Source organism: Ursus arctos, chromosome Y (assembly GCF_023065955.2).
Source record: "Ursus arctos isolate Adak ecotype North America chromosome Y, UrsArc2.0, whole genome shotgun sequence".
NCBI lineage: Eukaryota > Metazoa > Chordata > Mammalia > Carnivora > Ursidae > Ursus > Ursus arctos.
The window spans coordinates 24,881,344-24,909,337 of NC_079874.1; the positions used below are offsets into that span (position 1 = coordinate 24,881,344).

General features: G+C 41.0%; 1 long non-coding RNA gene across 1 annotated transcript in view; it reads left to right on the forward strand.

Moving 5' to 3' along the window:
• The window catches only part of LOC113240754 (uncharacterized), a 500,727-nt gene that overhangs the window by 156,415 nt on the left and 316,318 nt on the right, over nucleotides 1-27,994 (forward strand). The window contains exon 5 of the long non-coding RNA XR_003311279.4: nucleotides 1,301-1,382. This is a non-coding gene — a long non-coding RNA (uncharacterized LOC113240754). The remainder of the gene's footprint in view (nucleotides 1-1,300; nucleotides 1,383-27,994) is intronic.

Sequence of the window (27,994 nt, forward strand, 5' to 3'; positions counted from 1 at the left end):
TGTGGGATTATTATTCATAATAGTAACTACAATAATAATTGTAAGAGTAATAATTATTGAAGTATTATTATATTGTGATAACATTATTATTTTAATAACTTTATAATGCTAATCATGTGCCTTGTATTACTTTAAGCATGTGACGTTCATTATTTATAGGGGTGAACAGCCATCACCATCATCGAATTTTAGAACAATTTTATCATCCCTAAGAGGAACCCCATACCCTTTAGCCATCACCCCCCATGTCCCCACTCTTCCAGGCCCCTGGAAACCACTATTTTCTCTCTCTGTGGCTTTGCCCGTTCTGGAGATTTCATATCCACAGAATCCTATAACGTGTGATCCTTTGTCTGGCTGCCTTCACTTAGCATTCTGTTTTCAAGGTACGTCCGTGTTGTAGCATGTCAGTGTGTCCTTCCTTTTTGGGAACCAGTAGCATTCTGTTGTATGCAGAGACCACATTTTGTTCCTCCATTCATTACTTGATAGCCGCGTGGGTTGATTCCAGTTTCTGGCTACAGTGCATAATGCAGCCACGAGCGTTTGTGTTCAGGCTCTTGTGTGAACATGTTTTCACTTCTCCTGGGGACATACTTAGGAGTGGCATTGTTGGGTTGCACGGTAACACCACGTTTGACTGTTTGAGGGGCTGCCAGACTGGTTCCCACAGCAGCCGCACCATTTTACATCCCCGCCAGGAGCACTAAGGGAGGGCTCTGTTGGCTTCATGTCCTTGCCAGCGCAGAGCCTCAAGAGGGGCTCACTGGTTTGAGAATATGTGACAGGAGACTGAGTGGGAGGGGAAATTCAATCAACGTGTGATCGTGATGTTCCTCAGTGACGACACGAGGGGCTTTGGCAGATAAAATGACACTGTGGGCCGGGACCTGAATCACACGTATGCTCTTTTATAAAGGATTACGTGTAAACATAAGCTCTGCCTAAAATGATTAAAATTATGTTCCCCAAAAGCTCTTAGGTACATATTTTGGGGAGTGTAGGCCTTCTTTTCATTTGTACCATTCTATGTAATTACAGGTAGAATAAAATAAAATGCAGTGTCCCACATTATTACAATTTAAGAACTAATTTAATAAAGGTGACCAATAACGAGCAGTTTTTAGCAGAAACTGAATACAACATAGTGAACGTAAAAAAAAATCTGTTGTCAGGGTTGACTTCTGCCTGCAGCCTTGCCTCTACAGTTTCGTAAATCTGGGTCCGTTGGTGATTTCACTGCCCCTGCTTTCCTGTCTCTAAATGGGGTACCAGCTTTCTTCCTTTTCTTATCTTCCAGAGCTGTCGGTCGGAACATGAGACTCTGTAGCTGGACGTACTTCAGAAGAGGTGTGGAAGTTGAAAGTGCGCTGGGGAATCAGGTAGATGCTAGCAGTCATCGAACCACTACCCACTTTTCTCTATCCACACTGACCCTTCTTTTGTATGACTGTTCTTTTGTCTTAGCGGCATGCGACTGCACGAGAGGCTGGAAGGGTAGTCTCACTGTCTCTTGCAGAGGGAAGAGTGAATGGCTTTAGGGAACAGGCAGCATAGAGACCACAGAGATGCACAGGGGTAGAACAATGATGGGTCTGGCTAGGAACTCTCTTGCACCACCAAGTCCGAGGGCAGCTCATTGGTGACAGTTTCAGAGTGCAGGGGGACGTGCAGGGATGGTTTGGCCAAAGGCATGATTTCGGCTGCCCTAAACCTGTGACGGAAGCTGTACATGTCCCCGTGGGCAGAGGGGAGTCCAGCGAAAAGCATCCAGGAAGCTGGATCCATGGAAGGGTGGTTTTGCCTGGGCAACAGCTCCTTCCATCCATCACCCCCTCCGCACACTCGCATTTGTGAGATGGAAGGGCCAGGGCAAGGCGGTCCCAGGAGACTCAAGGCTGGAAATGAGGGCTTCCAAACTCGGACTGAGATGCTTGCACCAGTGGGGGTGGGGCTGGCACCAGGGAACATTTTCTCTGCAGTTGGGGCATGTAACCCACTCTGAGATACTCCTGCTCTGAGGTTGTGGGAGACTTTTTTCCTCCTTAGTTGAGTTCAGATGTGAGACTCACACTGAGACTTAATTACCCTTTACCTTTCAAATTCCTTAAAATAGTAACTATTTGCAGAGTACACCCACATTCTGTTAAATGCACTGATAATTTTCTCCAACAAGCCTAATATCCAGCGTGGTCTCTTTCTTTGTAGCTCTCACGTGTCCTACGTGGTTCCACTCCTCACTATCTCTGGTCTTTTTGTGGTGCTCAGGGTGGATCTCTGTCTGGAGCAGTACCCACAGTGGGAAGGATTTTGGACTCTGATTCATGGAGTCATGCTTTAATTGACCTATTCTTAAATGTAACTTCCTTATACTGTAACAGTACTGGAGTAGTAGGTGCTGGTTTATTTTCCTGCTGCTTTCTATGTCTTTCTGAATTACCTGACACTAGTTACTTGATCTCTAGGGTCTTGGCAAGGAAGACTTTCCCTTTCCTGTTACTTTAGATTTTCCTTTGGAACGAATTACAATCAGAGTGTCTTTAGTCTGCTGCATAAGTCAACAGGGTAAAATAACTGGGTTCTTTGTCAAGGTCCCCTTCCACAGCTGTTCTGCAACAGATTATGTGGTCCAGTGGCATGAGCTCCTGTCAGGTCCCAGGGGAGCTGTGAGGGAAGGATTCATGAGTTATGTTCCGTGCCCTATTCTGAAATTAATTCCGTTTTGCATTAGGTGGTGGAAGCAGCCTTTTGAACCGGTGCCAGCCTAGGTGTGTTGGGGATGGAAAGAGCTCCGTGCTCAGAGTAATGGTAGATACTTTTGTTGTGTCATCCTCCTGCCTCTCAAATATTTAATGCTGTTTTTCATTCTGGGGCTGCTCTTATGCTCTCAGTAGAGTGGCTCTATCATAAATGCCCAAAGGACTGTAACTCCTCTCATACCCTACTGGGGGGACATTGACATACCACTTAACCTGACCCTGTTAATTGTAAGAAGCCAGCAACCCATACATTTTGACCATCAGAAAAATAAGTTAGCACTTCATGCCATAATGGTAGGGGATGGGGGACATTTTCTCAGTCTGAATTTGATGTCATCAAAAGCAGCCCAGGGTGTGTGTGAAGATAAACAGGAAGCAAGAGAAGTCCCTGGAGAAGAGCCAATTGACCTTGTCAACCTTCCCTGTAGCACTTGACTGTCCTGAAGAGTATTTTTGAAGTGTCTTCAGTCACGTCACATTCCACAGAGGGCTGCTGGAAGGGCATCTCTAAGTCATTGCCAGACACTTGGAAGCATTTCAGACATACTCTGGGGCCAAATGCATCTCCTTGACTACTGATATTTTTGCTACTTTCACATATAGATTCATTTGGTTCCAAACTTCGTTCTACTGATAGCATAATTGCAATATGATTATTTTATTCTTTAGAAACATAAGGATGATTTTAAAAATATTTATGATATTATTGGAGTCGATGTTTCATAATAAATGTGACAGTGGTTTTTGACTGAAAACTTTATGTCAGTGAGTATTTAATAATTTCAAGGTGTGATTTCAAGAACAGTCATTTATCAATGCCCTTTTGGTTTGTGTTCCCTTGGAAAAGGACCCTGAGATGAAGATTTAGTGCATGTAGATTAATGGGGAGTTGGTCCTCTTGGAAAACACCAGAAGGGCATGAAGAAGCAAGACAGGGGAGGGCATCCACAAAATGGTATGTCATTAAGCCAGGTTGCACTGAGGGTAACTGGAGCTTAATGCCCCATAGGAATTCCAGGAAGCAGTGTAAGACATGCACCCCACCCCCGAAGAGCAAGGGAGTTGGGGTATTTATACACCACCTTGCATCTCTCTTTGGTGATGGGTTGTTGAGGGGTGGAACTTAATTCTCTAGTACTTCAGGCCTGCAGGTGCACTAGAGGGAAGCCCCTCAGGAAGTGAGGGGTCAGGCTGATTGGTACCCAGAAGGCTCGGGGGGCTACAGGTGGGGCCCCACCAGCATCCACCACAACCCCCTACAGTATATTCCTTAACTTGGAGTTAAGAAAAAAATATGTGGGATGAGTATTGAATTTTATTGAAGCAATTAGAAAATTAAAGAATGGTTTGTTTTTATGAAACAGACCACAAATGGAGGAAGGGATCTGAGTAGGAGTTTATAATGCTGGGGTGTTTGGAAAAAGCTCTTCATGGAAGGGGTTATTTAACTTGTGCTTTGAATGAAGCAAAACCTTTGGATCTTTGGAGGGGAGAAGAGGAAAATCCCAGGCAGGAGAAATAGCAAGAGCAACAAAAGGGACGTGAGTGGAGATTTATCAAGGTATGTCTCATTGGGAAACAACTCTGGAGGGGTCAGTTGTATTTCTGCATGTCCTGCGAGTCAGGCACAGGATGCTCTTGTATTCCAGGCTGTCTTTGCAAGGATGTTTATGTAGAGAACAGCTTGGAAGACAGAAATAGCATCTTGTTCTGGGTCAGAAAGCAGGTTAGCTTACCCTCTACTGTTAGAAACATCATGTCTCCCTCCAGGGCAAAGATCAGGCAGGATTCTGCCCATTATAAAAGATTCAGGTTCCCTAAGCTATGGTTTCCCCTCCTGTAATGCAGCTCACTGTGTATACCGGTATCCTCAGGCCTTTGCATCATCTGGTGGAAGTTGGGGCATGGGGAATGGGCTCAATCAATGTCACTCTGGCTGCTGCTGTTGCTGGTGAGTAATGGAGTCCTTCGCCTCTGACCCAGCAGTTTCCTATCTTATGCCAGCCTCCTTGAACCTGTGGCAGGTATACCTGTTTGCTTGCTGGTAGGTAAAATTTCAGAGCCTTCACAGTTTTGGATGCTTTTAAGCCCCGTGTTCAAATAAATGATGTCATTCAAGTCTCATAGCATCCCCGCAAAAGTGGGGTTATTATTTTTGTCCACATTTTACATCTAAAGGAGCTGAGACTCCGAGAGATTAAATAATGTGTCCAAGGGCACTCAGCTTGTGAACAAAGAAGCCATTGTGCAAACTTAGCTTGCCATGACTTCCGAACTGCGTTCCTTTTACCACCCTCGAGGCTATCCAGTGATACCTTTGTGGGCTCTACCACTGTGCAGGTAAGGGTGGCAGATGTGATAGCAAAGTGATCGCTGCCCTGGTGGAAGAATAGTCTTGAGGTGGGGGGGTGGCATGGAAGGAAGGCTGTGGTGGTGTGGGCCAGCTCATGGAGAGCTTGCAATGATGGCATCTTACTTAACATAGAGCACAGAGAGGCAGGATTTAATTAGTGAAATTATGAGATTGAGAAGAGGTGCTGAAACGTCATCTGATTTCCAAGTTGGCACAGTGTTCATCTCCACTACTTCTCCCCCCAGGATGTGAATGATAGCTAGGCTCTGTTGAGCATGTGGGAGTGAAGAGGGAGGGCATTTCAGGTAAGGTAAACAACATCAGGAAGAACAAAGTGGTTTGGACTGAAGTCTGCAGATCTCTCTCTCTGTCTCTGTATATCTCTCTGTTGCTGTCTCTGTGTATATCCCCAATCTGTCTGTCTATCCGTCTGTCATCTATCTATCCATTTATATGTGAAATCTTTAAAGGAACTCTAGCATTCTCTTTCAAGGTAAAGTCAATTTGAGCCAAACTGCAGGAAGGTCCACTTTACTCTGTTTTCCCTCTACCTGCTCTATAGCCTTACTTTTTCTGCATGTAAACAAACTACGAATATTTATCAGCTGTTCACCTGTCTGTTCTTTTCCTTACACAGTTGAGCAGGCACTCATGTTTGCCTGAACCACATACTTTGTGGGTCAACTGAGTGTTTGCTCGTAAACTATAAAAAGTATTTGGTGAGTCAGAAGAGTACTAATGGGAGAGCTGGGTATTGTGTTTTCAAACTTCAGCCTTACTGAGAAGTAGCACCCCACCCTGCTTTCTGTTGACCCTCAGGCAAGGAATTGACCTTACTAGCTTTTTTTTTTTTTAATTTGTTTTGTTTTGTTTATTGAGCAGCTGCCCAGGAAAGCAGAAATTGAGAGCAGCTTTTGTTTATCAGAACCAGGGAAACTAGAACAAAGTTTGGTCAAGAGGACTTGCCCAGAGCAGAGCAGAATTATGTACCTGGAGCAGGCGTTGTAAGGGGAATAAGGAGCTGGGGAAGGAGAACCCTTGGAGGGAACTGCTAAGATAATCCTCGCTCTCATGCCTGGTGGTGTCTGCAGTGGTGGCTTTCTTTGGGCAAACAAATTCCTCTCTCACAGAGCTTATACCCATGGGAGGTTAAAAGAACTTGACTGGTAACATGCTATACATCTGTTTCACCAGATTGCTTTTCTTCTAATACCTCCTTCAGCTGCTGCACTCGAAGGAAAACTTAATTTTCTTGTTTGGGAAGGGGAGTAATTCTGAAGCATGGGCATCATGGCGGGAATGGTAGACAGAGTTAGAGCTCTGGTTTCAGGGTATCAGGGATGGAGTTAACATGTATTGAGCACCTACCTGACCTGATGCTTGGTTAGGCTCTTTGCAAGAGGTTAATCATGCTGGATTTTTCCAACAGTCCCTCTGAGGCCGGTATTCTTCCTGCCAATGTGCCCATGAACAGACGAGCTCAGACAAATTGACTTACATTTTTCAAGGCACTCTGGCCCTCTCTTTAATTGGAAAGATGTCTTTCCTTTATAATCTGAGAGGACATGGAACTTCTAAAAGGTGGGGAATAAAAGCAGTGTATGGTATGATTTTTACCCAGTGGAGAGGAAGGAGGAAAGAGCTTTCATTAAGCACTTACTATATTCCAAGCCCCCGTGACTACTTTACATTTCTATTTAATCCTTATGACAAGTCGATGATACAGTATTTCTATTTATACATGAGAACACACACTTTTTGAGCGGGTGAAGAATTTGTTCAAGGTCACAAAAACAAAAAGGACTGGAGCTGTGATGAGAATGTAGATTGGTTGACTCTGGACAGGATGATGTTGGCCGATGAGTGCCCAGAGCTGGCATCTGACAGAGGGACAGGACATCATAGGAATGGGTAAAGAGCTCAATAATAGGTTTAAATAGGCATTCAAACCCAATGAGAGAAAAGAGGAAGCTATAAATGGAACCCACATAAATAAGACAGATTGATTTTTGTGGCATAGAGCAAACAGGCAAGGGCTCCACTTATTTGTCCTGGAAGTTGTATAAAATACTGGAAACATACGCCTGAGCTGTTTTCTCTAATTTGCACTCACGGAGCTATCTATGGTCACATCACCAAGGATTCAGTTAATGTGGCCCAAATGTGCATGAGGCTTATGTGCTGGGAACCTGCTTCTGTGAGGCGAGGGGGCCTGGAGGGACCAGGAGTTGCCCATGAGGCAGGATTCTGCTCTGGGGTGGGGCAAGGAGTGGGGTCCCAGAAATGTGGGTAATGCAGCAGGAAATGGGAAGTACCAGTTTCAGGTGTTCAGTGTTTAGAGCATAAGCATAGCACAGTGGAAGAGTAGGGGTGGGGAGGAGGGTGTTGATTTGAGGAACTACAGAAAGGGTGAACATGTAAAAGCCATTGCCCATATCTGTGATCATCACTGCCTTTTTAGGCCCTCTCATTCCTTGTTGAGGCAGGAAATTGCCCCTCTCAGACCTCCTGATCCCACACAATGGCCACACACATCAAAAGGACCTGGGGATGGTGGTTGAAAGTCCTTTCACGCATTAAAGTTTGAGAAACCTTGATTAAGAGTATATATTGGTCCTTTAGAAAGTGCTCTCCTATTAATGTAGGTATATTTAGCCAGGAATATAAAAATTCCATTTATTCAACTCCAGTTATGTACTAGGTCTTGAACTAGGCATTTCAAATATGTTATTTCATATATGATTTTAGAAATAAAACCATGTTGTCAGAATGGTTATTAATATTCCATATACGAGGAGTCTGCATTCAAGAAGTTAAGTCGACCGCCACATACCCTAGCAAGTGGTAGAGCTAGGATATAAACCCAGGTCTCCTAGACATAGGGAGAGAGAAAAGTCTTGGCTGGCAGGAAACACAGTTGGGGTGGGATGGGATTAGGGACAGATCATGGTCCTCAATTCTTGCCTGGTTCAGACTGGACAGCAGCCCGTGGAGAAAATGGAAGGCAAATAATAGAACTAGAATAGAGTCTGGTATTTAAGATAATGTCTGAGACCAAAGGGATGAGCTAGGACATTGGGATTTATGATTTGGTTTAACCAATGAACACGGCAGAATCCAAGTTCTAGATATGAGACACAGTTTTCAAGATAGACAAGCAATACAATTGACTTGCCTTTTCTTGAGCTCCTGCAGTAGGATCTGTGAAATTCCCCAAAAATTTGGAGGGGGAGGAATGATCATGAGCCCACATCAAGTCTGACTGAAGCAGGCAGATGAGGCATAGGAAATGGAAATGGGCAAAAATGCAGGCACCTCCACCAAGCTAAGGGATTCCTGTGTCTTCCTTTACTGCAGATATTATAAGTGAAACAAGGCTAACAGGGATGGGCTCACAGAACACCTCAGTGTTGCTTCTCATACACTCACTCTCCCCTGAGGTGGTAATCCATGGGAATCGTGCACAGGTCTAGAGATCCTCATGAATCTCAACTTTGGGAAGCGCAGCCTGGATAGACCCAGTCAGCTCTGGGCTATCTGATGGTATTCAAGAACTCAGTTCAAATACAGTCACAGAGAGACAGAGGCTCAAATCTAGAGAGGCCGCCACCCTTTGCAGGTAATTTATCAGAGCGTGGTAGTGACCCAGGAAAAGAGAGATCTGCGAATGAAATGGCCGCAGGATGCAAAAAAGTAAATTCCAGCTTAAATTCTTTAGTTGGTGGTAGAATTGTGTGTAATTTTGGATGTCTCCTGACCTTTTGTTCTAATATAATCATGACATGTTTCATCGTAGACAATCCTCGTTTGTCTTTCCTCTCCCACAATGTCATCCTTTTCCTTTGCTGTGTGAGCATGATGCTGGAACATCAGGTCAAAGAGAGAAAAAAGCAGTCAAACAGATTTGTTTTGTCTGAGACACCAAACACGGATACGTGGAAATGATCATTAGGAGGTTGGGCATTATATGGATAAGGAATAAGCCACGATGGACATGTACTAAATGTAAGCTCCTCCAAATCAAATGCCTCAAACACCTGCTAACATTTGGGAACTCAGCACTGAGGACATAACTTTCTGAAAAAATGAAAACCATTGGAAATGTTTGTGACTAACACAAATACTTCAAGTCTAGTGTTAAGGACTCATTTTCTCTATAACAAAAGTTGAAAGAGAAGTGTGATCAGATATGCTTTGAAAAGTCTGATTTAACTTAAAACACATAAATAAGCATAATTCTCTATTTAAATATCAGCGTAATTTTTGGATTTTCCAAAGTCAAATTTATATTGCCAGTATAAATATAGATACAGATGGGAAATGTATCTAAGGGTTGTTCCTAGAATTTAACTGAATGTCACGGACATTTTTAGACCATTTATTCACATTTATGCTTACTGACAATCATTATGTCTTAATCATGTCTTGTGTGATAAGCCATTTAATGATTTTTATTCAAAATACCTCTTGATTAATTACTGCTGAGTGACTAAAGCCACTGATTTTCATTAGCCAGTTTGTCTTCTTTGCAAGAAAAAAGTGTTCCTAACACTTTTGAAGGCTATTTAAAATTTGATTCAAGTTTAAAAGCCAGCCAAATAACACATGAACTTTTTTAGGTAGCTCGAATATAGTATTACTAATTTACACTTTTAGAATTAGCAATGAAATTATTAAAAATTGGGTGTTTAAGTCTGACTGTATGATATAGATACTTAATAGATTGATCAAAGCAAAGAACGAATTTGATTTTTTTCATACTCCTACACCCCCTTGCTGAGTCATCTCAGTTAATGGACATGCACTGATCATTTTGACCAAAATTTTTAAAAGCACTGAATTGAAATTTTCCCTTTGGTCACATAACAGAAATATTTTGGAGCTCCTACCTATACCCTATGCTAAACCAGGTGAGATGAAAAGTAAAATGGTTCTGAAGTGGATTTCTTAAATGTGGAATAATAGGATGATAATCTTCACTGTGCTAATTTGCACAATTTGACCTTAGATTAGAATATGATATTACAAGTTAGTTACATAGTAACGGAGAAGCAAATGTGGGGCTTTTCGGAGGGCTTGACGGAGTAGAAGCATTTCCAGGGGATTTTCAAAGTGTGTACACATTTGTCTCACATAGTAGTTTTTCAACCAGAAGCCATCTTACCTTTCAGTGGTTACTTGGCAGTGTCTGGAGACAGCTTTAGTTTAAAGACACAACTCTGTCACTCCTAATAAGCTGCCATGAGTGAGAGTCAGCAAGAATCTCTAGTGGCAGGGTCAGACCCAGGGAGGCTTTAGTTTTGGAATAATCAGACTGTAAGTTTAGTGAACTTAATAAATAGAAAAAGGAATCAGTAAGGAGGGACAATGAACATAATTGGCTTTGCAGATATTAAGGGTAATGAGATTATATATATATATATATATATATATATATATATATATATGACATGAAATATATATATGTGAAATATATATATATATACATATAGATATATATATATATGTATTTATATATGAATGACATGAAATAAAACAGCCAAAAGTAAAAACATCAAAAGTTGAGTAGATAGATTAGATACAGCTGAAAAGAGAATGAGTGAGCTGGAAGGCAGAGCTTTCAAAAATCACTCAGGGCAGCTCAGAATTTAAATATATGGAAGGAAGGACAGGGAAGACACATTAAAATGGTAGTATCATTATATTTAGAGTTCCAGAAGGAAGAGAGAGAATGAAGAAGAAAATGTCAAAAAAAAATTGATTAAACATATAGCTGATTATGAGGGGCAAAAGACAGGGAAAATTAAAAATTCTGAAGCTGAAAGAAATTTGTTCTTGTTAACAAATGGGGGTATTGAGAAAGCAAATGTTTTGGGAGGACTGTGGAAGGTTTGGCTTTGAAATGTTGAGTTTGACGTCATGAGATAGTTGGGATATGTGGGCATGAGCTTTCAGGATTGTGAAAGTATTGAAGCAGAAATTTGGTAGACCATGGGGCGCCTGGGTGGCTCAGTCCTTAAGCGTCTGCCTTCGGCTCAGGGCGTGATCCCAGCATTATGGGATCGAGCCCCGCATTGGGCTCTTCTGCTGGGAGCCTGCTTCTTTCTCTCCTATTCCCCCTGCTTGTGTTCCCTCTCTCTCTGGCTGTCTCTCTCTGTCAAATAAATAAATAAAATCTTTAAAGAAAAAAACAAAGAAATTTGGTAGACCAAAGAGGAAATTTGGGTGGTTATGAAGGACAATTCTTCCAAGAAGTACATGTGGGGGGAAAAGTAAGGAGATCAGAAGGGCTGGGAGTAATTGTAGAGATCACTGTCCTAGAACTTAGAGACCTGGGAAAGAGAAAGCTAGACAAGCATATAACAGGATCAGAAAAGCTGAGACAAGAGAGAGAGAATCAGTTAAGGACTGTGAGTGGTTCTGAACAAAATGAATGTCAAAACAATTCCTTTGAGGCAGAATTTGGTGACGTTAGATTGGAGGGACTCGAGGAAGTGGATGGTCAGTACAGAGAACTGGCAGCATGGAATTTTGGCTCTGGCACTAATAACTAACACCCAGGACTCTGTTCTGGGTGTCTGTGGTAGGGTTTCTCACCTGGCCAAGGTCACTGGATAGGCTTTGTGATGTTCATACCAGTGTTGGTTTGAGTGTGGTGCAGTCTTGGGTGAGGACTTGACCTCACCTGCCTGACCCTGGCTGCTGTCAGTTTAGTTCCTCTCCAGTGCCTGGGTGAAGCAAAGTATATTGGAACAAGAGAGTCTGAGGGCCATGCTACCTATCTTTGAGGTCTGGGTGGTTTAAACCTTGTCCTTGGATGGATCCACAGGGATCTTCTTGTCTAGTGTTCATGATTATGGAGAAGTGTAACAGACAGAAAGAATATGGGCTTTGCTTGAAGTGTGAGTGGCAGCTCAGCAGCTCTGGAGTTGTGTGGACCTTGGTCCAGTCCCCAGACTTCTGACCCTAGTGCAGTAGAGACTCAGCTGTGCAATGAGAAGTGCTGTCCCCGCCTTTCATAGGAGTAAGAGTTGGACATAATTAAGGTTGGACAAAATACCTGGAAGGGTTTTGGCCATTGTGAGGGTCTTAAAAGCTAACTGACAAAACTCCTAAAATCCACAAACACTGCAACCAGGGACAGTGATAAGATCAAGTCTTATAAGCCCAGGCGATCATACTATGGCTAGGGAATGAATTAAGAGGAGTTTAAGAAGTTTATATTGGTATCTTTCTATATATGCTTATATATATACATATATGTGTGTGCATATATAAAAATATGCATGTGTGTACATGTATATGTGTATATAATATATAACATAAACATATTTTATGTATTATTTAATTTATATAATAAATATATAAAATATATAATATATATCATTATATATTATGAAAACCATATAAGGCAATTTCTATTTTTTCCCGTTTTACAGATGAGCAAACTGAGTTTGAGATGATGGGTGACTTAATCTCTCCAGTCACAGTGTGTCAAGGCTGTGGATGTTTTTTCTGTAGCAGATAGGATTTAACTCAGCTCTGCTTCTCATACTGAAATCTGGGTCACAGGACTTGCAGAAGCTCTGGACTGCAGTTTTGCTAATTTGACCATGAATATTTTAAAATAAATGATCAGTGGGGACTTTATCCACAATAACTGCTTCAGTGGAGCCCATAGATTACGTAGGTTGAGTTCTGGTCAGGAGAACAATCACCTGATGATTCCCTCTTTCTCTCTGTGTCTCTCTCTCTGGTTTTCATTTTACTGAATCATCAGGCTGAAAGAGTCAAATCATCTTCCAGAAATTAGTTCACATAATTGCTTGGAAAATAGCATTAACAAAAGCTGCTGGTCACGAAGGAGGTGATTCTCCTTTGAAAACTGCTATTTCCTCTCGCTCTTTGCCCTTTGTGTCAGGTGATGCTTATTACATTTGGTAAGAGGTGCAGTCTGGGCTGAGAGTTCCCTGCACATCCTGAGGATACTAGATCTTGGATGTGCTTGTTTAATCAGGCAATTGTTTTCCTGAGGAGTTGTGAGGGTTGGTAAGAGTAGGGCTGTGTGATGAGTTGGCGAGGGTTGCCCTGTTCTTCAGACAAATGGCAAACATATATTTTCCAACCAGAAGATAAACATGGTAATAGCCAGACAGAAAAGAAGAAAATAGCCTATTCAGGGGAAATCATTTTTAAAAGCTTACAATAATATAAATAAATACCTTTCTATTTTTCCCCTGGCATTTTTTTATATCTCAGCAATAAAAAGGTTTGGCTTATCGCCGGGAGTAGCAGGGACACAGTGTAATGACATGAAAATGATACCTTACATTTGTACAATGGGCTGAGGTTTCCAGGGCGCTCTCAGGGATGGAGAGGAGCTGTCGAACCATCAGAGGAGCTGAAGACCACTCCTTGTACGTCCACCCCATGGTCACAGCCTTATTAGCCTCTTGGGAACTTGCCTTCCTAAATTAGGCAGTGAGCCAGGATTTGAAGCCAGGAATCCCCACAGGAGCCCCTGTTCCACATGCCTGGGATCCTGGTGTCCACAGGATGCAGGGAATCCTTGAGCCCCTGACATTGTAACCAGAATTCTGTGTGTAGGGGTGTTTATGGATTTGGTTTTTTGAAATTCTTGCAAATAGGGTCAGAGCTTAATCAGATTCTCAAAGGGGTACGTAACTCTGAAAAGGTGTGAAACGCTGGTGTTTTATGTGAAGTTGATGGAACAGGAGGCAAAAGGATATGTAGAGGGAGATCCAGACTCTGTCCAGCCAATGATTCCACCTTTACATAAAGAGGAATTGAGGAATATGATAACAAACTTGAAACAATGAAATTTGGGACTGGCTCTACTTTTCTATTTGTGTAGAACTTCCAGATGAGATGAGATTCTGAACCATTATTTTGACATCCTTTTCAGGCTTTTCTCCACATTGTCATTGCTCTGTGAATTTCATAGTCATTCCAGTTTTCTTTTCTTTTTCTTTTTTTTCAAAAGAAAAAGGATAAGAATTTTTTTTTTGTCACATATAATATAAATCCCTACTGGTCTTTGGGATTGAATTGTTATCCTCTGAAAATGAAAGAATCTTTATATTTTTAGAGATGGAAAGAGCCAAAGAGATCAGGACTCTGTTTAAAAAAATTCACTTTTAATTTGTGCAGAGTAAAATCTGCTCTTTGTAAGTATACGATTCTCTGGATTCTGTGGATGCATAGAGTTGGGCAGCTACCACCACCATCACAAAAAAGAGCAGTCCTAGTGTACCCCAGATTTCCTCATGCTTCCTCTTTTAGTCTGTGTCTCCCCCTGCCAGAACTCCTAGCAACCACTGATCTCTTCTTCATTCCTCCAATTTTGCCGAAAGACACACGAACGGGATTATGCCTTGTGTAGCGTTTGGAGATGGGGTGCTTTCACTCAACATCATAGCTTTGAGATCCATCCAGGTTGTTGCATGTATCAGTCGTTTATTCCCTTTAGGGCTACATAATATTCCATTATGTGGATGTACAATAGTTGAAAGGTACTTGGTTTGTTTCTGTAGGTTTTTGGTGATTATGAATAAAACTGCTATACGTGTTTGCGTACAGGTTTTTGAGTTATACGGTAAGTGTATGTTTAACTTTATAAGAAACTGCCAAACTTCCTAAAAATAGTTTATTTATTTACTTATTTTAGAGAGAGAAAGAGAGAAAGTGGTGGTGGGGAGGGAAGGGGCAGAGGGAGAAGAGAGAGAGAATCTTAAGCAGACTGTGTGCTGAGAGAAGAGCCCCACACAGTACTCCATCTCACGACCTTGAAATCATGACCTGAGCTGAAACCAAGAGTTGGATGCTTAATTGACTGAGTCACCCAGGCGCCCCTGCCAAACTGTTTTCTAAAGTGTTGTACCCTTTTGCATTTTGTATACCAGCAATGCGTAAGGATTCAAATTGTGCCATATTTTCTCCACTGTCCGGTGGTGTCATTTTTTTTTTTTTTTTAAGTTTTAGCCATTCTAAAGATGCGTAGTGGTATCTTGCTATGGTTTTTTAATTTTCCTTTCCCTGAAGGCTGAAGATGTTGAGCACCTTTTTAGGTGGTGTTTTCTTGTTGGATTTTGAGAGTTCTGCATACAGTCTGAATTCACATCCTCCATCCGTTGTGTGATTTACACATACTGTCTGCTGGCATCCGTGGCCTCTCTTTTCATCTCTTGATGGCAAGACTCCCATCACGAACAAGACGAAATGGACATATCGACAGCTTCTGTGGCTCTGTCCATCAACTGACCGCAGTGATGTTGCTAAGCCATTTCTTTTGTGTTTCTGTTTCGTATTCTGTAGAACAAGAGGAGGGATGAGATCTGAGATTCTTTGCAGCCAGAAGCGTCCATGATTCCCAGGTACTGGCCCAAGTTCACACAGTTAATTAGTAGCGGAGTGTGGCTGGAACCCAGGCTGTCTCCCACTCTGCTGCCTTTATTTGCAGTAGATTTCTTTTTACTGTTTTAAGTCTAATTCTTTAGTAGGTAGTTCAAGTACATGATTAAAAATTTAAGAAGTATGAAAGGGTGTACCGTGAAAAAAATCTCTCTGTCACTCCGAACAAGCAATCCGTGTTATTATTTCTTGTGTTCCTTTCTGGAGCTTTAAAAAATATGTACAAACACGTTTTTATATGTGTTGTTATATATATGTGTGCGTGTTCCTTCTCTCCTTTTGAAGTGAATTATACACTGTATGGTGTTCTTTTTTCACTTCTGATAGAAATGCAAATTAAAACTACACAAAGATACATTTTTTTCAATTATTGTGTTTGAGGTTGAGGATATTTTCATGGGATTAAAGACCATTTGTCTTTCCCTTTCTATGAATTCTCAGTTCATATCATTTCCCTGTGTTTTTTGTTTTTGCTTTTCCTGTTGGGTTGCTGACATTATATCTATGAGCTGCTTATTTATTGGAGAAATTAACTGTGTGAAATACTACAATTTCCTCCCAGTTTGTCATTTGTGTTTGAGTTTATTATAGGTTTGCTCTAAGAGTGCTGACTTTTATGTGGTTGAATTCATTAGGATTGTTACGACTTTTGGCATTTGGTTATGGTTGGAAAGGACCTTTCCCCCTGGTGTTAAAGAAGAATTTTCCTATGGTTTTTTCAGTTTTATTACCACATTCTACATTTTATATATATTTAAATATTTGATCTGTTTGGAAGATATCCTGGCACAAGCTGTGAGGCACAGATCCAAATATATTATTCCAGAAGGCAGCCCCTTTGTCTCAAAGCTATTTATTAAATAGTCCATGTCTTCCCTTCTGATTGGAGTTTTCACCTGACACATACACTATATTTCCATAATTTTTTTTGATGGTGTGAGAAAACCTAACATGAGATCTGCCCTCTTAACACATTTTAAAAAATATTTTATTTATTTATTTTTGAGAGAGAGCACAAGCAGGGGGAGGGGCAGAGGGAGAGGGAGAAGCAGGCTCCCCGCTGAGCAGGGAGCAGGGAGCCTGATAGGACATGGGGCTCCATCCCTAGGCTACTGCTGGGGTTGCAGTGGTACTAGTGTGTGTAGTTATATTCCCCTCTTGCTGGGGCAGGAGGCAGTTTGGAGTGGTGCTGGCCACTGTTGGGCTGCTTAACAGTGCAGCCTTGTGGTGCTGCTTTGGATGGGCTCTGGCCAAGGGTGTATTGGAGGGGACAGGAGAATGAGGGGTAAGGTGTGATGCCAGCAAGGTCCATGCTGGTCTGCTGCAGGAGGGGGCTGTCTCTGTAAGGACAGGGACTCAGCTTCCTGTAACCCTCCTGGCTCTCCCAGAGCTGAGCCTGCTGGTTTTTAAAATTTCAGGCTTTAAGTCCCACTGGTTCTAAGAACTCTCAAAATTTGGCCCCTCCAATTTTCAAAGCCAAATACTATGGGAATTCCTCTTCCCCTTGCAGGCCCCCTGGTGTGATAGTCTGTTTCTCATCCCTCTCCATGCCCATGGCTGTCTCCGTCAGGTGGCCAGACCAGTGGAGTTTAGCTCCCTACCACATCTCTACCTTCTAACCCTCTTCAGCGTGGCCTCTTCTACATTTAGTTGTGGAGTTTGTTCTGTCGGTCTTTGGGGCATTTTCTTGGTTATTTACACTGATGTGGGTGTTACCTGGCTGTATCCATGGGATGAGCTGAGGTAGGATCTTCCTACTCTGCTATCTTCCCTGGAGTCTGATCTGTAGGACATTTTGCTACTGAATTATTCCTAACTATTTGGACATAAAGAAAAAAATACAGCCCGATGACTCTATTTTTTCCATCTCTGACCAGTTTTGTAAATCAGTGTAAATAAGGAAGCTGCATCTCACTGCACATGTATCTCTGATTTGATTAAATACCTTGGCACTTATATTCGCCTTATGTAACATAGCAACTGGCTGCTTTTTGTATTTAAATTAATTTGAGACTCCACTTACTGAAATGTGCATTTCATAGGTAGAGACAGTGTGTCATCAGGGAAGCAGAAGGAATTCCTAGCCTAGTGGTGTCCAAAAAGACGTGTAACAAGAGCCACACACGTAATTGTACATTTTCTGATAGACATTTTTCAAAGTAAAACAAAAGAGGTGAAATTAATTTTAATACTGTGTTTTATTTAGTCCGATGTAACCAAAATATTTTCATTTCGGAATCTAATCACTATAAAGGTATTAGGATATTCTACTTTCTTTCTTTCATGCTGTCTTTGAAATCTGGAGCGTGTTTTTCACTAATAGCACATCTCAATTTGGAATTGCCATATTTCAGGGGCTCAATAGTCATATATGGTTAGTGGCTGCCATACTAGGTAGCATAGTTCTACAGTTCTAGACTCTTCATCTACTAACTTTCTATAAGGTAAGGCTTCTCAGTCTTAGCGCTGTTGACATATGGACTGGATAATGTTTGTTGCGTGCCGTGGGGGTGCGGTCCTGGGCATTCACTGTAGGATGTTAAGCAGGGTCCCTGACCACTACGCACTGGATACCAGTGGCATTGCCCTTCCGTGATTTGCCAACCAGAATGTCTCCAGATATCATCAAATTAGAACTAAAGGTACAAGAAATAGTCATAGGCATCACGGTAAGTAATCTTTAGTTGTGCTTGTTAGAACTCATTGATGATGTCTCCCAGCCTCTCACTGTTTTCTACAAAGCTAAGTGAATATATGGAGACACTGCAGTAGACATTCCATCCCATTGATTCTTTTGTGGCTCTGTGCTGAAGAAGCCATTTGGTAGCGATGAATTAGTTATTGATTGGAAGGCACAGTGGATTGTTGAAATCCTCTTAACAGTCCTTTTCAAAGTGTTCTGGATCATCATATTGTAAGTCTAAGTAAACACTTTCGAGAATTTACTGCTAAATGTTCTCTCTGAGAATCACTGCCATTGTGAATTTAATGTTCATTGAACTTACCAAAATGTATTGGGGAAATGGATACATTCTAGTGGAGAGACAAAATTGGTTTAGTTTTGATGAATGGATTTGCGATGAAGTGATTATTTTCAGCAATGATGCTAAATAGACAAACCCTTCACATGTAGTCTAGAAGGCTGTAAATCTGCATGCGAAGCTCATATTTTTACAAAGGACCATGAAAATGTATACTGTATTTATATTAGCAGGCAACAATTGATTTGCTACAAGCAATTATTTAAACGTTCAGTCATCGGGAGACATTTTGTTCTAGGGGTTTTGTTAGGGATGAGCTTTAGAAGGAGGAAAGTTACTTGCTTGAATAGAGTCCAATTTGGAGTGGTCAATCTCCCCATGTAATAAGAGTATTTTTTTACCAAAGATTTATTTATTTGAGAGAGAGAGGAGGGGAGGGGCAGAGGGAGATGGAGAGAGACAGTTTCAAGCAGACTCCCACTGAGTGTAAAGCCTGACATGGGGCTCAATCCCATGACCCCTGAGCCCAAATCAAGAGTCAGATGCTTAATTGACTGAGCCATCCAGGTGCCCCAGGAATATTATTTAAGTATAAAAATATATTCTCGCCCACAGAGGGTTCAAACTACAATGTCTAGGATAGTTTTGGTCCAAATAGTTCATTTTTTGTGTTACGAAAATTCCAGTGAACATCAGGTCATCTGCAGATGAATGGGGCACGTTGCTCAGATTGAATCAGAACTCATGTGTTTGAGCTTATAGTTCTCCATAAAAATGATTTTCACTTTTTAACCATAATAAGAAAAAAGTGGATAAAGAGAAAATGTCAGTAGGTAGTATATGTTCGTGTAGTATGGTCAGTGTTGATGTTTCACAAAGGATGAGTAACTATATCCAAAGTATTCATCCAATAAACATCTGCAGAGTGTTTACTTATGTCAGGGACTAATCTAGGGACTGGGGGCACAAAGATGAATAAAAGGGATGGAATCTGCCCTCACAGAGATGGTCATGTGGGAAAAGAGAGAAATAGGCGATTTTCTAACATATGGTAGGTGCCATGGGGGAAACATAGGGGATATGGGGATATATGGAAAGATCTGGGGCTCGCAGCATTCTTGGATTCTGGGATCTAGAGATGCTTCTAGAATAAAATAGTTTGGAAGAATGAGTAGGTGTTAGCCTGGCAAATGATAGAGACGGGCTTATGGCATAAGAGGAAATTGTGGGAGGTTATTCTAGGCAGAGGGACAGCATGTGTAAGAGGCTGGAGGTTAGAGAGAATATAATATTTTGGAAAAATCAAAGTTTAATTCTGTAGTTCACAAGTGGGGAAAAAAAAAACTAGGAGGGTTGGTAGGGTGTCAGGAGTTAGATTATTTTCTAGATATATTCATTCCCTACCTTTGCTTTTGTTGTGGGCGACATACTTGCCCATGCTATTGATGTTAGATTTGGCCTATGACTTGTTTTGACCAATGGAATATTAGTAGACATGATGTAATGAGGCTTGAAAGACAAGCTCAAGCTCGCTGGCTACCAGACTTACAAACATGCACAGCCGAAATCAGCAGAAACACCTTCCGGAATCCAATCTAGATCAGCCAAATTCCCATCAACCCACAGACTTGTGAGCTAGTAAATGCTGATTATCGCATGCTGCTGAAATTCTGTGTTTGCTTCTTGTGTAGCAGACGCTGACTAGAATATCTGAACACTGATCTACAATTCAGAGCCAATCACTTGATTATTTCTGTTTTCCATTCACATATTAAATCCCATACTGTACAGATAGTGTGTTTAATATCATCTATAGATGAAAAATGAGTGATGATAGGATGAATAATGTATTGACAAAAGGGAAAAATGAGTATGTTAATATAGTATGATAAAATTATAATGTGAGTGACCACAAATAATACTGTTAGAATACAAAATAAGACTTTTATTTATTGGTGCATTCATTCAACATTTATTGATAAAAAAGTACAATGTTTCCAACACTGTTGGGATTTAGGAAGACAGCAGTGGGAAAGACATATCCTGTTTTCATTAAGGTTATAATAGAGGATCCAGAGGTTTCTAGTGAGAATTTTATAGGGATTAAAGAAAATTTCTCCAAATAAAAAGTCAGTGGATTGGACTCCCCTCTCTGGCCCCTTGCCTACTCCCCCACCATGGGTTCCCACCTCCATGTTTTTTAGGAATGACCAGTTGTTCTTACTTTTTCACAGATTGAGACAAGAACAAATATGAAGGGAGAGGTTTCAGGTTCCCCAAATTATATTCTCATCTCTAGAAGTATCCCCAGACTCTGGAAGCAGTTTCCAGTCGAAGCTCTGAAAATTCCTTTCTGGGAGATACTTAGGCAATGGGTATAGAAAAATCTTGGGGAAGGGTTTTATGTTTAGCTCTGCCACATAGTGGTTGGAGAGCAGGACCAAATGACTCCACAGTCCCACGATTTTCTCATTGGTCTTTGCAAAATGACTATCTATGGGCAGGATTTTGTTTTCCATTTTTAGTGCAGCTGGCTCTAAATTTGAGGTCGTTATTGCATTGTTTAATGTGTATTCCATTGTGGCAGCTAGTCTCCTTTAAGAAATAAGCTAAAATAATCAATTTCTAAAAATATCCTTTAAGCCTGATTGCTTTTGGCATGTTGGACCCAGGCAGGCTTTCTTATGGAAAGTTGAACGAGCTGGATATTTTTGTAGACCTGTTCTCGGTTGTAGTCATCACCACACTGACAACAGTCTGTGTCAATCTGTTTATTCGTTCCCATTCTGTTCAAGGGAATGAAAGTAAATGGCAGAACCAACTTGTTCTAGGGAAGTAGAAAAGAAATGCAATGGAGATGTAGATTGTAAGGCATGAGTCATGCCATGCAAGTCACTCTACTTTTATAAAGTCAGTAAGTGTCTGTTTTCACAATATGGGCAAAAAGCAATATTAATAAACCTCATTAAAAGAAAATTCTTATTTTTTTTTAATCACCACCAACAGTGGGACAAAATGCCACGTTGCTCCTGATGTCATGCCCTGAGAAGGACACAACTTTACTTCTTTGACATTTCTGCCAGAAAGTGCATAACCTGAATTTAATCATGAGGAAGCATCAGGCCAACCCAAATTGAGAGCATCCTAAAAAACAATGGTCCTGTACTTTTGGAAAATGCCAGTGTCATTCACGTCAAAGAAAACAGACATGAAAAGTAAACACAAGTTAACACAGTGGGCCAGGGGGAAAAATTTCCATACAGAATATTATTGCTGAAATCTAAATAAAGCAAAAATAATAATACATCAGTATTAAATTTTTTCAATTTGATAATCATGCTCTTTTCAGAAAACATAGTTTGAAGTGTGTAGGGTAAGAGGTATTGTGTCAGCAAGTTACTTTAAAACAGATGATTCAGAAAACAGATAATAAGCAAATGGGGCAAAGTGTTTTCAGTTGGTGACTTTTTCTCAGGGTACATGGAAATACTTTGTATACATCTTGTGATTCTTTTGTAAGTTCTAAAGTCTTTTAGAATAAAAGTTAAGAATTCTTTAGCAAAAATTCTTAATGTTTCAAAAGGCTAGGGCAGCATAAGTGACTGAGAAATCCTTTACCCTACTGTCTGATGTGTAATCAGAATGAACTTTAATTCTGTTGGCATGAACTCATTGGTAAAAATGACCTTAAAAAGGGAACTTTCTTAACTTAATAAATAATTGCTTAACCTTAGTTAATATTTAAGAAATATTGTGTCTGGGCAATAATTATTTTATTTTATTTTTTATAATAATTTTTTATTATGTTATGGTATTCACCATACAGTACATCCCTAGTTTTTGATGTAATGTTCCATGATTCATTACTTGCGTGTAACACCCAATGCACCATGCAATACATGCCCTCCTTAATACTCATCACCAGTCTATCCCATTCCCCCCTGCCCCCTCCCCTCTGAAGCCCTCAGTTTGTTTCCCAGAGTCCATAGTCTCTCATTGTTCATTCCCCCTTCTGTTTACCCCCCCTTCATTCTTTCCTTCCTTCCCCTACCAATCTTCCTATTTCTTATGTTCCATAAATGAGTAAAATCATATGATAATTGTCTTTCTCTGCTTGACTTATTTCACTTAGCATAATCTCCTCCAGTCCCGTCCATGTTGCTGCAAATGTTGTGCAATCGTTCTTTCCAATGGCTGAGTAATATTCCATTGTATATATGGACCACGTCTTCTTAATCCAGTCATCTGTTAAAGGGCATCTCGGCTCCTTCCACAATTCAGCTATTGTGGACAATGCTGCTATGAATAATGATTTTAAATTTTAAAAAATTGAACAATTAAAACAACTGATAGCTAATATTAGTTTAAAAAAAACCAACTGCATTTTCAACCAAAAGGAATAAGATTAGTGGTAGGTTGGTCAGTGTCTAGGTAGTTGGAATTCCTAATGTGGCAGAAGATCTTAACCAGTAACATCCCCATCTACACTGGACTTCGCTGCTACCGGACTGCTCTTTTTTTGTTGTTGAAATGACTGCATTTTTAAAAAAGTTGTTTGACTCAATTAATTAACTATTAGCCAACTTATTAATCTCCAAGTTAGTAAATATGTCTGAATGTGCTATGCATTTAGTCATGACTGGAGGCATTATATCTTTAAAAAAATCAGATGTATCTTTATAGGCAAAAGAGAACTTTAAGATCTTTAAAACACATCTGTAAATATTTCATCTTTGTCTTCGTTCTTTAAAACATTTAAACCAACTATATTGGGAAGGATAATATACAAAGACAAACATATTGTAAAGGAATGCCTACTTGAATGGGCTCATTCTTTAACAAAATAGAAACAAATAAAATCTTTCCTGTCATTCTTGATGCCAGAAAGCCTCAAAGGTGAATGTTGTTTATCTCCAAGAAAGGGCGATGCTAATGTTCAGTGGTGGGTACCAGAACAAACTTCCCAGGTGGTTCAATAATTGAAACATCTCTGGATGAGTTAGTAATAACCGCTGCTCCCAGCTGCCAAGTGCCCTCCCTACTTCAGACCCAACCCTGGTCTCTTCTCTGCCTACCTCATACTCCCTAAAATCCAACCACTGAAGAGTTAGAGCCAGGCTTGCAGGGAACCCCCAAGACCTAACTGGCATCCAGTCGAATGGGTGAGTGCCACTGTGAAATATCTTGCCTACAATGCCTCTCTTTGTGGGAGTCCCTACTCACCTCAGGAAATGGAGCAAGGTGAGAAATACACGGTCAGAAGGGAAGAATCAAATTAAAGCCTTAATGTAAATCTTTGAATGACATAGGTCTTGAAGTGACTTTTTTTCTTTGGAAGCAGTAGGGAGGATGGGTTGTTGATAGCCCGTGGAAGCAAACTCTTCATGGATTTAGATAGCAGGAGACCAAGTCTCCCCTTAGGTGTGAGTGGAGCAATAGTATTATCAAGAAAGAGAAAAGCAGCCCGTAGCAGCAGCTGGGAGCAAGCCTGGCGTTCACAGCTGAGTCTTGGTGTTCTTTTGTTGAAAAGAAATGGTTTTATAGAATACCAGCCTCAGACAAGGCCACTCTACAAACGCAATGGCCAAGGGAAAAAAAAAGAACAAAACAAAACCATGACCACTCTGCAGTCATGTCTGAACACAGTCACAAATACATCCCCTGAATCCCAGAAAGAATCAAAGATTCCACTTCCCTGGTTAATCTGAGGGACCACGTCTTTCTTACTACTTAGAGCTTCCGTCTCACTTCCTGTCCTCTAGATGACATTCATCAAGATTCCCAGTGATGCCCAGTGACCTCTGCTTTCTGACAGCATCCAAATCAAGGCAAAGCCCTGGTTTACTGAACCCTCCCTCAAATCTCCTACCACAGTGCAGTATCCTATAGTACCTTTTCTAACACCTTCTTACTGAGAGATGAACATGGGTCCCCACGACGTGTGTTCTTTCTGGTGGTAATGAATTAATAAATGCAACCGCAATTATCTGCACTGGTGTTACCCTCTGGTCTTTAGAGGACATGGATAGTATCATGATTCTATAATGCCCCCAGAACACTTTCTTAGGAAACTTTGGGGGGTAAAAATCAAGTATAAAGGTTTCTTTTTCAGTCACCATGTGCCTAAGGGATTCTTAAGGCGGTAACCTCTGGCCACTGAAAATCAGGAAAAACACAGTTCACTGGCCACTAGCTTCTAAGTGTGGTTTCAGCAGCACAGAGGATTTGGGGATTTCTGACCCCTGCAGGCTTATATTCCAGGTTGTTGTAGGAAAATAAAACATATGGCTTCTTTCCCTACCTCCTTATCATTATATTATTTTAGCCAACAAAATATGGTAGAAATTAGATATGTAAGAAACAAGTTTTTCTTATGAACATTATAAAAAAATAAACATCAAACAACATTAGAAAGGAGTAATTACTTGGTGACATTCTACTGGGTGCTTGGTTTGCAAACAAATCATATTTGTACCATTTATGAAAGTTTAGGAGTACTAGGAAAACACACAGTAGAAATAACATTTGAAGTTTATCTAAGGAGACTAAATCAGAAGTTTACATGAAAACATTGTAATAAAAATGCAAACAAGCAAACCTGGGGAATTAGGCTGACGCTTTGAAATGATAATTGTATAATGCTCTTAACTAGTCATTAACACAGAGCATTTTGGAACACTACTTGTGTTAAAAATATCCTGCTTACCCTACGTATTGGGGAAATAAAGTTGCAGTTGATCGCATTTTAAAATGGGAAGCAACCTAAACATGCTTTAATATTGCAAATTTTAAACTGAGCATAGAGAAGTGTCATAGACGAGACCTCAGAGTCTAATTTATTGACCTTTCCTCCTTGCCAGTGTGCAAAAATTTCGCTGAAAAGATGTATTTTGCTAATTCACCTGGACCTTTTCCTTAGTTGGTCCACTGTGTCGAAATTTCTGATATATTTGGCTTTAATATGAGTAGATTGTCTTTCTCAACCTTGGCACTACAGATGGTCCCTCGTGATGCTGGGCAGTGGCAGTGAGCCACAGGTCCCAGTCAGCCATGCAATCATGAGTGTAACAACAGATCACTTAACACCATTCTGTACCCATGTAGCCATGCTGATGTTCACTTTTAGTACAACTCAATAAATTACACAACGTATTCAGCACTTTATTGTACGCTAGGCTTCATGTGAGATGTTTTTTTCCCAACTGTAGGCAAATGTAAGTGTTCTCAGCAGTTTAAGGTAGGCTGGGCTAAGCTATGATGTTTGGGAGTTTAAGTGTATTAAATGCATTTTGACTTGGGATATTTTTGATTTATGATGTCTTTATTGGGCTGTCCCCCCACTGTAAGTTGAGGAAGATCTGTATTGATATTTTGGGCTGCATCATTCTTGGTTGGGAGGGGGTACTGTCCTGTGCATTGTAGGACGTTGAGTAGTGCCCACCATTCTAGATGCCCGTAGCACTCTCCTGGCACCCCACCCCAGTTGTGACTACCAAAGTTATCTTCAAACTGTGCCAAATGTCCCTTGGGTGGGTGCGGCATCCCAACAAAGTGTCTAGACCATATCTACAGCCAACAACTCAGAGCATGTATGCTCCCCAGGACTGCAGGGTTCCCCAAAGTCTTGCAGAAGGGAAAATTCTCCCTGGCGGGGTGCTGTTTGGGTGTTCATAGCTTTTCTTCAGATTTGTTCTTATAAAAGAGTCTCCCCTGATCTCCCTCTCCTCAAGATTTCTTTCCATTTTGGAGGCAAGCATGGAAGGCCTGTTTGTCAGCTTTGCAGGTAACACAGAGGTGGGACACACAGACGTGGCACAGTCACGGGGCGTCAGAATTGGGATTCAGACTCCTTCCTGCGGCAGCTGGGTGCAGTCGTCAAGAGAAGATGCTCTAGGGCCGGCCTGCCGAGAATTAAATCCTAGCCCTGCTTGCTAAGGGATCTTGGCATATTATTCAGCAGCTCTGCATCTGTAAAATGTGGATGATATTTGCACCTGCCTCATGGGGTTGTTTTGAAGATCCAGTGATTTAATATTGGTGACATGCTCAGTGTCTGCCACCAAAGAAGTCCTGTGTAAGTATTTGCCAAACTCCAAAAAAATCCTTAAATAATTGGCAGAAAATGATGAAATGTAACAGGGGAAAGTGCCAGGTTTACTATTAGTTTAAAAACAGACCATGTTCAGGGAGTATTGGGTTAATAAAGAAGGTCATGAGGAAAGGACCTGAGGAATTCCACTGTGCTTGAACCTGACTAACACAGAGTGTCATTTAGGCAAATCGAGCAGATCCTTGTCCCACTTTTTCTGCCCACGTCAAGCCATTCACGGGGTGCTGTGGGGTCCACTTTAAAGTCAGACACTACCAAACTAAGAAATGCTGAGGGGTAACATGTTGCTAAAAGGAACCCGAGCATCATGTCATCTGGAGAAATGCCAAATGTATCGGGGCTCTTACTCTAAAGAGTATTTAGCAGGATGAGTGACAGATGTTGTCCATAATTTGAAGGGTTGATGTTTGGCAATAAGAGGAGAAGTATTCCTTATGGCTCCAAGGGTTACAACTGGGAGTTCTGCTTAAAAGTTAAATGGATGTAGTTTTTGGATTCAACGTATGGATACTTTCTTCTTCTTCTTCTTCTTTTTTTTTTTTAGAAGATTTTTATTTATTTATTTGAGAGAGGGGGAGGGAAAGCACAAGGGGGTAAGGCTGGGGGTGGGGAGGGAGGCGGGGAGAAGCAGACTTCCCACTAAGCAGGGAGCCCAAAGCAGGACTCGATCCCAGGACCCTGAGATCATGACCTGAGCCAAAGGCAGACACTTAACCAACTGAGCCACCCAGGTACCCCAAAGATCCTTTCTAATAATGAGCTGTCTCTCATTAGAATGGGTGTGTTATGGGATGGAATGTGTACCCAGACAAAAATCGTATGCAAGAAAGGGTTGAGATTCTATAGCTTCCTGTTTTGAGTGGGACATGGGACCAGGAGACCTTTAAGATATCTGCTAACATTAAGAGTCAATTGATCTATAAATGCAGAACTAAAAAGTAGAATTTTTATATGGTCAAAGCATCAGAGTAATGAAATGTTTGTAATTAAACAGTATAGTCCTTAACCCTGCCCCTCTCTATTCATAGGCTCACTTTTAAATTATTTTTGCTTTTACTATCTGATTAGTCCATATCTGAAACAGTAGTTTTAGAATCCTCCTTCTGGATGTAGCAAATTTAGACAGTTTGCTGGCTTCTTTCTGTGAGGGTTGATCATAGACTTCACCTACTGCCCTTTTTCTTGTGCATCTTTCCAATACAGATTGTTCCCTAATCTTGGGTTGTTGTATTAGTTATCTAGATTATCTAGTGCTGTGCAACAAATTACCACAAATCAGAAGCTTAAAAAGTGCACATTTATTAAGGCTTCCTAACTCGCAGACCTCAACCCAATGTGGATAAGATGCAGCTTCTCATTC